Genomic DNA, 10,517 nt, shown 5'->3' on the forward strand with positions numbered 1-10,517 from the left:
GGCCCGTGAGCCATGGCCGCTGAGCCTGCGCGTCCGGAGCTTGTGCTCCGCAACGGGAGAGGCCACAAAAAAAAAAAAAAAAAAAAGAGGCACACTCCTTTTACAGTTGGAATTAAGAAAGGGACTTATAAGTAAATCATAGAAGAAACCTGGGATGCAGAAGATAATTAGCAGAGGACCAGACCTCTGAGAGCCACCTGTGGTAACCCTCAGAGATCCCACGCTAGGATACTATTGACAGACGGGAAGTTAAGAAGATGTATTAATACCATTCATTAATAAGATTAATGAATTGTTCCAAAAATTTAGGTGAGTAGTTCTCAGCCCGGCCCCTCCCCCCATTAGAATCCCACTGCCCGGGCTACAAATGTACCAACTGAGTAAAAGCCTCTGGGTGTGGAACTCAGGTGTCAGTCTTTAAAAATCTCTCCAGCTGATTCCAAAGTGCAGCCAAAATTGAGAATAGCTGATGTAGGCACGTTGGAGAAAGAAAGATTGAAAAGAACAGGACATGTTATTTCAAGCATAATTAGGTGAGTTTCAGAGTGCAAGAGTGGGTGGAAGTATTGATCATCTAAAAGGGAAACTACTCAGGTTCAGGTGAAACCAGGTGGACCCCTGGGAAGAGCAGGTAACAAAATATCCAGCCCTGAGGAGAAGAAATTTCTCAGTGCTCAGGGGCGTTTAAATAATGGAGGTTTTCAGCAGACTGCAAATTTATTAACTTCCGTCTCTCCCTCACTATTGTGCCATGTAATGCAGAAACTGGAGGAGGGTCTCACACATACTGTGAAGAGTTAAAGTAATGAGGACACCATGACTCAGCAGTGTGCTTTTTTAAACTGAAGTATAGTTGATTTACAATGCTGTTTCTGATGAACAAAAAACTGATTTAGTTATATATAAATATATATATTCTTTATCTTACTTCCTTTTCCATTGGAGTTTATTACAGAATATTGAATGTAGTTCCATGTGCTATACAGTAGGAACTTGTAGTCTATATATTTTATATATAGTAGTTTGTATCTGCTAATTCTAAACTCCTAGTTTGTCCCTCCCCCACTTTCCTTTGATAACCATAAGTTTTGATTTATATGTCAGTCAGTCTGTTTCTGTTTGGTAAAAAAGTTCATTTGTATCATATTTTAGATTCCACATATATGTGATATCATGTGGTGTTTGTCTTTCTGTTTCTAAAATACTTGACTTAGTATGACAATCTCTAGGTCCATCCCTGTTGCTGCAAATGGCATTATTTTGTTCTTTTTTATGGCTGAGTAGTATTCTATTGAGTATGTGTACCACCTCTTCTTTATCCATTCATCTGTCAGTGGACATTTAGGTTTCCATATCTTGGCTATTGTGAGTAGCGCTGCCATGAACATAGGGACACATATATTTTTTGAATTAGTTTTTTCCAGATATATGCCCCGGAGTGGGATTGCTGGATCATATGGTAATTCTATTTTTGGTTTTCTGAGGAACCTTCATACTGTTCTCCAAGTGGCTGCACCAACAGCATAGGAGGGTCCCTTTTTCACCACACTCTCTCCAGCATTTGTTATTTGTAGACGTTTTAATGACGGTCATTCAGACTGGTGTGAGGTGGTACCTCATTGCAGTTTTGATTTGCATTTCTCTAATAATTAGTGATGTTGAGCATCTTTTCATGTGCCTACTGGCCATCTATATGTCTTCTTTGGAGAAATATCTATTTACATCTCCTGTCCATTTTTTGATTGGGTTGTTTGGGTTTTTTTTTTGTTGAGTTGTATAAGCTGTTTGTATATTTTGGAAGTCAAGCCCTTGGCAGTCACATCATTTGGAAATATTTGTCTTAGGTTGTCTTTTCATTTTGTTTATGGTTACCTTTGCTGTACAAAAGCTTATAAGTTTGATTAGATCCCACATGTTTATTTTTGCTTTTATTTCTATTGCTTGGGAGACTGACCTAAGAAAACATTACTATGAATTCTGTCAGAGAATGTTTTGCATATGTTCTCTTCTAGGAGTTGCATGGTGTCATGTCTTATATTTAAGTCTTTAAGCCATTTTGAGTTTTTGTGTATGGTGTGAAGGAGAATTGTAACTTCCTTTATTTACATGTACCTCTCTGAGTTTCCCCACACCACTTGTTGAAGAGAATGTCTTTTCTCCATTGATACTCTTGCCTCCTTTGTCAAATATTAATTGATCATAGGTGTGTGGGTTTATTTATGGGCTCTCTATTCTGTTTCATTGATCCACATGTCTGTTTTTGTGCCAATACCATGCTGTTTTGATTACTGTAACTTTGTGGTATTGTCTGAAGTCTTGAAGGCTTATGCCTCCAGCTTTGTTCATTTTCCTCAGGATTGCCTTGGCAATTCTGGGTCTTCTGTGGTTCCATATCAATTTTAGGATTATCTGTTCTAGTTCTGAGGAAAATGTCATGGGTAATTTGATAGGGATTTCATTAAATCTGTAGACTGCTTTGGGAAGTATGGCCATTTTAAAAAATATTATAGATAATTCTTCCAATCCTAGAGCATGGATATCTTTACATTTCTTTAAATTATCTTTAATTTCCTTTATCAATGTTTTTATAGTTCTCAGCATATAAGTCTTTCACTTCCTTGGTCAGGTTTCTTCCTAAATATTTTATTTTATTTTTATTTGATGCAATTTTAAAAGGAGTTGTTTTTTTTTACTTTCCCTTTATGATATTTCATTGTTAGTGTAAAGAAATGTGACAGATTTCTGTATGTTAATCCTGTATCCTGCTACATCGCTAAATTCGTTTGTCAGTTCTAGTAGTTTTTGTGTGGAGTCTTTGGGGTTTTCTCCATACAGCATCACGCCATCTGCATATAATGACAGTTTTACCACTTCTCTTCCAATTTGGGTACATTTTATTTCTTTTCCATGTTGGATGCTGTGTCGAGGACTTTGAATACTATATTGAATAGAAGTGGTGAGAGTGAGCGTCCTTGTCTTGTTCCAGATTTTAGCAGGAAGGATTTCAGCTTTTCACTGCTGAATATTATGTTGGCTGTGGGTTTGTCATAAAGAGCTTTGATTATGTTCAAATATGTTCCCTCTATATTCACTTTGTAAGAGTTTTTCTCATGAATGGATGTTGAATGTTATCATTTGCTTTTTCTGTCTCTATTGAAATGATCATGTGGATTTTGCCTCTTCTTTGGTTGAGGTGGTGTATCTTATTGATTTTTTGTATGTTGAACCAGCTTTGGGACCCTGGGAGGAATCCAACTTGATCATGATGTATAATCCTTTTTATGTATTGTGGGACTTGGGATTCGGTTTGGTGATATTTTGAAGGTTGTTAAAATTTATTTTATTGGTGTATTGATTTACAATGTTGTGTTCATTTCTGCTGTACAGCAGAGTGATACAATTATGCATATATATACATTCTTATTCGTATTCTTTTCCATTTTAGTTTATCACAGGATAGTGTATATAATTCCCTGTGCTATACAGTAGGACCTTGTTGTTTATCCATTCTATATATAACAGCTTGCATCTACTAATCCCAAACTCCCAGTCCATCCCTCCCTCACCCCTCCTCAACCTTAACATCCACAAGTCTGTCCAGTATGTCTCTGAGTCTGTTTCTGAGATAAATTCATTCGTGTCATATTTTAGATTCCACCTATAAGTGATATCATGTGGTGTTTGTCTTTCCCTGTCTGATTTACTTCACTTATTATGAAAATCTCTAGGCAAATCCATGTTGCTGCAAATGACATTTTTCCATTCCTTTTTATGGCTAAGTAGTATTCCATTGTATATGTATACCACCTCTTCTTTATCCATTCATCTGTCGATGGACATTTAGGTTGTCTCCATGTCCTGGCTATTGTGAATAGTGCTGCTGTGAACATAGGGGTGCATGTATCTTTTTAAATTAGTTTTGCCCAGATATATACCCAGGAGTGGGATTCCCAGATCATATGGCAACTGTATTTTTAGTTCATTGAGGTAACTCCATACTGTTTTCCATAGTGGCTGCATCAATTTACATTTTCACCAACAGTGTAAGAGGGTCCCCTTTTCTTGACACCCTCTCCAACATTTGTTATTTGTAATAATTTAAATGATGGCCATTCTGAGTGACGTGAGATGGCACCTTATTGTAGTTTTGATTTGCGTTTCTCTAATAATTAGTGACATTGAGCATCTTCTCATGTGTTTGTTGGCCATCTGTATGTCTTTTTTAGAGAAATGTCTAGTTCTCCTGCCCATTTTTGATTGGGTTTTTGTTTTTCTGAAATGGAGCCATATGAGCCATTTGTATATTTTGGAGATGAATCCCTTGTCCATTGCATCATCTGCAAATATTTTCTCCCATTCTGTAGGTTGTCTTCTTGTTTTGTTTATGGTTTCCTTTCCTTTGTTTATGGTTTAAGCTTAATTAGGTCCCATTTGTTTATTTTTGTTTTTATTTCTGTTACTCTAGGAGACAGATCTGAAAAGATATTGCTGCAATTTAAGTCAAAGTGTGTCCTGCCTATGTTTTCCTCTAAGAGTTTTATAGAACCCTGTTTTACATTTAGGTCTCTAATCCATTTTGAGTTTATTTTTGTGTATGGTGTTAGAGAATGTGCCAATTTCATTCTTTTACATGAAGCTGTCTGGCTTTCCCAGCACCACTTGTTGAAGAGACTGTCTTTTCTCCATTGTATATTCTTGCCTCCTTTGTCAGAGATTAGGTCATCATAGGTGTGTGGGTTTATCTCTGGACTTTCTATCCTGTTCCATTGATCTACATTTCTGTTTTTGTGCCAGTACCATACTGTTTTGATTACTGTAGCCTTACATTATAGTCTGAAGTTAAGGAGCCTAATTCCTCCCACTCTGCTTTTCTTTCTCAAGATTGCTTTGGCTATTTGGGGTCATTTGTGGTTCCATACACATTTCAAATTGTTTTGTTCTAGTTCTGTGAAAAATGCCATTGGTAATTTGATAGGAATTGCATTAAATCTGTAGACTGTCTTGGGTCATATAGTCATTTTGAAAATATTGATTCTTCCAATCCAAGAACATGGTATATCTTTCCATCAGTTTGTGTCATGTTTGATTTCTTTCATCAGTGTCATAGTTCTCAGGCTTTGAGTTTTGCTTTCTTAGGTAGGTTTATTCCTAGGTATTTTATTCTTTTTTATGCAATGGTAAATGGGATTGTTTCCTTAATTTCTCTTTCTGCTCTTTTGTTGCTACTGTATAGAAATACAACAGCTTTCTGTGTATTAATTTTGTACCCTGCAAATTTATTGAATTCATTGATGAGCTCTAGTAGTTTTCTGGTAGTATCTTTAGGATTTTCTATGTATGGTATCATGTCATCTGCAAACAGTGACAGTTTTACTTCTTCTTTTCCAGTTTAGATTCCTTTTATTTCTTTTTCTTCTCTGATTGCTGTGGCTAGGACTTCCAAAACTATGTTGAATAAAAGTGGCATGTGTGGACATCCTTATCTTGTTCCTTATCTTAGGGAAAATGCTTTCAGCTTTTCACTGTTGAGTATGGTATAAGCTGTGTGTTTGTCATATATGGCCTTTATCATGTTGAGGTAGGTTCCCACTATGCTCACTTTCTGGATAGTTTTTATCATAAATTTATGTTGAATTTTAACAAAAGATTTTTCTGCATCTATTGATGATCATGGTTTTCATTCTTCAATTTGTTAATATGGTGTAGCATACTGATTGAGTTGTGAATATTGGAAAAACCTTGCATCCCTGGGATAAATCCCACTTGATCATTGTGTATGGTCCTTTTAATGTATTGTTGGATTTGGTTTGTTAGTATTTTATTGAGGATTTTTGTGTCTATGTTCATCAGTGATATTGGCGTATAATTTTCTTTTGTGTATGTGTGTGTGGTATCTTTGTCTGGTTTTGTTATCAGGGTGATGGTGGCCTCATAGAATAAGTTCGGAAGTGTTCCTTCTTCTGCAATTTTTTGGAATATTTTCAGAAAAATATGTGTTTGATAACTGTTTGATAGGATTTGCGTGTGAAGCCATCTGGTCCTAGACTTTTGTTTGTTTGGGATTTTTAAATCACAGATGCATTTTTAGTACTTGTTATTGTTCTGTTCATATTTTCTATTTCTTCCTGGTTCAGTCTTGGGAGATTGTACCTTTCTAAAAATTTGTTCATTTCTTCTAGGTTGTCCATTTTATTGGCATATAATTGCTTGTAGTAGTGTCTTATTGTCCTTTGTATTTCTCTCATGTCAGTTATAACTTCTTTCTCATTTCTAACTTATCAATTTGGGGCCTCTCCCTTTTTTTTCTTGATGAGTGTGACTAAAGTTTTATCAGTTTTGTTTATCTTCTCAAAGAACCAGCTTTTAGTTTTATTGATCTTTGCTATTGTTTTCTTAGTCTCTATTTCATTTATTTCTCCTCTGATCTTTATGATTTATTTCCTTCTACTAACTTTATTTGTTTGTCTTTCTCTAGTTGCTTTAGGTGTAAGATTGGGTTATTTGAGATTTTTCTTGTTTCTTGAGGTAAGCTTATATCACAATAAACTTCCTTCTTAGAACTGCTTCTGCTGTGTCCCATAGGTTCTGGGTTGTTTTATTTTGTTTTGGTTTGTTTTTTGGCATTGCAGGCACATTTTATTTTATTTTTATTTAAGTATAGTTGATTTATAATGTTGTGTTCATTTCTGCTGTACAGCAGAGTGATTCAGTTTTACAAATATATACATACACATTCTTTTCTATATTCCTTTTTAGTTTATCAAAGGTTATTGAATATAGTTCCCTGTATTATACAGTAGAACTTTATCTATTATATATATATATATATATATATAACAGTTTGCATCTACAAACCCCAAACTCCCAGTTCATCCCACCCCTACCCTGTCTCTCCCTTGACAACCACAAGTCTGTTCTCTATATCTGTGAGTCTGTTTCTGTTTTATAGATAAGTTCAATTGTGTCATATTTTAGATTCCACATATAGGTGATATCATATGGTATTTGTCTTTCTCTTTTTGACTTACTTAGTATAATAATCACTAGTTGCATCCATGTTTCTGCAAATGACATTATTTCATTCTCTTTTATGGCTGAGTAGTATTCCATTGTATATATGTACCACCTCTTCTTTATCCATTTATCTGTCAATGGACATTTATGTTGTTTCCATGTCTTGGCTGTTGGGAACAGTGCTGCCATAAACATAGGGGTGCATGTATCTTTTTGAATTATAGTTTTGTCTGGACCTACGCACAGGAGTAGGATTGCTGTATCATATGGCAACTCTATTTTTAGTTTGTTGAGGAACCTCCATACTTTTTTCCATAGTGGCTGCACCAACTTACATTCCCACCAACAGTGCAGGAGGGTTCCCTTTTCTCCACACCCTCTCCAGCATTTGTTATTTGTAATAATTTAAATGATGGCCGTTCTGAGCGGTGTGAGGTGGCACCTCATTGTAGTTCTGATTTGCATTTCTCTAATAATTAGTGATGTTGAGCATCTTTTCATGTGCCTATTGTCCATCTGTATATCTTCATTGGAGAAATGTCTGTTTAGGTCTTATGTGTTTTTCCATTGGGTTGCTTTCTTTTTTGTTGTTGAGTTGTATGAGCTGTTTGTATATTTGGGAAATTAAGCCCTTGTCGGTCTCATCATTTGCAAATATTTCCTCCAAGCCTGTCAGTTGTTTTTTTGTTTTGTTTATGGTTTCCTTTGCTGTACAAAAGCTTGCAAGTTTGACTGGTCCCACTTGTTTATTTTTGCTTTTATTTCTATTGCCTTGGGAGACTGACCTAAGAAAATATTGCTACGAGTTCTGTTGGAGAATGTTTTGCCTATGTTCTCTTCTAGAAGTTGTTCTCTGTGTCTTTTATGGTGTCATATTTTGGGTTTATTTTTATATATGGTGTGAAGCAGTGTTATAACTTCCTTGATTTACATGCAGCTGTCTGGGTGGGGTTTCCACACACCACTTGCTGAGGACACTGTCTTTTCTCTGTTAATATTCTTGCCTGCTTTGTCAAAGATTAATTGACTTAATTTTTAATTAAGATTAGGTGTGTGGGCTTATTTCTGGGCTCTCTATTCTGTTCCATTGATCCACATATCTCCTTTTGTGCCAATAGCATGCTGTTTTGATTACTGTAGCTTTCTAGTATTGTCTGAAGTCTGGGAGGCTTATGCCTCCAGCTTTGGCAATTCTGGGTCTTTTGTGGTTTCATCTCAATTTTAGGATTATTTGTTCTAGTTCTGTGAACACTGTCATGGTTAATTTGATAGGGATCACATTAAATCTGTAGATTGCTTTGGGTAGTATATATATATATATATATATATATATATATATATATATATAACAACATTCATTTTTCTAATCCAAGAGTGTGGGATATCTTTCCATTTCTTTAAATCATCTTCAATTTTCTTCATCAATGTTTTCATAACTCTCAACATATAAATCTTTCACTTCCTTGGTCAGGTTTATTCCTAAGTAGTTTTTTGAACATGATTTTTAAAGGTTTTTTTTTTATATTCCATTTCTGATATTTCATTGTTAGTGTAAAACAATGCAACCAATTTCTGTGTGTTAATCTTGTATCCTACTACACTGCTGAATTCTTTCATCAGTTCTAGTAGTTTTTGTGTGGAGTCTTTAAGGTTTTCTATATATAGTATCATGTCATCTGCAAATGACAATTTTGCCTCTTCCCTTCCAGTTTGGATACATATTATTTCTTTTCCTTGTCTGATTCCTGTGACTAGTACTTCTAATACTATACTGAATAGAAGTGGAGAGAGTGGTCATTCTTGTCCTGTTCCATATTTTAGCGGGAAGACTTTCAGCTTTTCACCACTGAGTATTATATTGGAAGTGGGTTTGTCATGAATAGCTTTTATTTTTTACTTATTTATTTTTTAAACATGTTTACTTGAGTATAATTGCTTTAAAATGGTGTGTTAGTTTATGCTTTATAACAAAGTGAATCAGCTATACATATACATATATGCCCGTATCTCCTCCCTCTTGTGTCTCCCTCCCACCCTCTCTATCCCACCCCTCTAGGTGGTCACAGAGCACTGAACTGATCTCCCTGTGCTATGCAGCTGCTTCCCACTAGCTATCTATTTTACATTTGGTAGTATTTATAAGGCCATGCCCCTCTCTCACTTCGTCCCAGCTTACCCTTCCCCCTCCCTGTGTCTTCAAGTCCATTCTCTATGTCTGCATCTTTATTCCTGTCCTACCCTTAGGTTCTTCAGAACCCTTTTTTTTTTTTTTTAAGATTCCATATATGTGTTAGCACACGGTATTTGTTTTTCTCTTTCTGACTTACTTCACTCTGTATGACAGACTCTAGGTCCATCCACCTCAAGACAAATAACTCAATTTCGTTTCTTTTTATGGTAGAGTAATATTCCATTGTATATATGTACCACATCTTCTGTATCGATTCATCTGTCGATGGACACTTAGGTTGCTTCCATGTCCTGGCTATTATAAATAGAGCTGCAGTGAACATTGTGGTACATGACTTTTTGAATTGTGGTTTTCTCAGGGTATATGCCCAGTAGTGGGATTGCTGGGTTGTATGGTAGTTCTATTTTTAGTTTTTTAAGGAACCTCCATACTGTTCTCCATAGTGGCTGTATCAATTTACATTCCCACCAACAGGGCAAGAGGATCCCCTTTTCTCCCCACCCTCTCCAGCATTTATTGTTTGTAGATTTTTTGATGATGACCATTCTGACTGGTGTGAGGTGATATCTCATTGTAGTTTTGATTTGCATTTCACTAATGATTAGTGATGTTGAGCATTCTTTCATGCATTTATTGGCAATCTGTATATGTTCTTTGGAGAAATGTCTATTTAGGTCTTCTGCCCATTTTTGGATTAGGTTGTTTGTTATTTTGATATTGAACTGCTTGTAAATTTTGGAGATTAATCCTTTGTTAGTTGCTTCATTTGCAAATATTTTCTCCCATTCTGAGGGTTGTCTTTTCATCTTGTTTATGTTTCCCTTTGCTGTGCAAAAGCTTTTAACTTTCACTAGGTCCCATTTGTTTATTTTTGTTTTTATTTCCATTTCTCTAGGAGGTGGGTCAAAAAGGATCTTGCTGTGATTTATGTGATTTACGTCATAGAGTGTTCTGCCTATGTTTTCCTCTAAGAGTTTGATAGTGTCTGGCCTTACATTTAGGTCTTTAATCCATTTTGAGTTTATTTTTGTTTATGGTGTTAGGGAGTGTTCTAACTGCATTCTTTTACATGTAGCTGTCCAGTTTTCCCAGCACCACTTATTAAAGAGGCTCTCTCTTCTCCATTGTATATTCTTGCTTCCTTTATAAAAAATAAGGTGACCATATGTGCATGGGTTTATCTCTGGGCTTTCTATCCTGTTCCATTGATCTATATTTCTGTTTTTGTGCCAGTACCATACTGTCTTGATTACTGTAGCTTTGTAGTAATCTGAAGTTGAGGAGCCTGATTCCTCCAGCTCCGTTTTTCTTT

This window comes from Delphinapterus leucas, chromosome 10, assembly GCF_059928025.1.
Source record: "Delphinapterus leucas isolate spDelLeu-1000000601 "Yukka" chromosome 10, BTC_Dleu_Yukka2, whole genome shotgun sequence".
Lineage (NCBI taxonomy): Eukaryota > Metazoa > Chordata > Mammalia > Artiodactyla > Monodontidae > Delphinapterus > Delphinapterus leucas.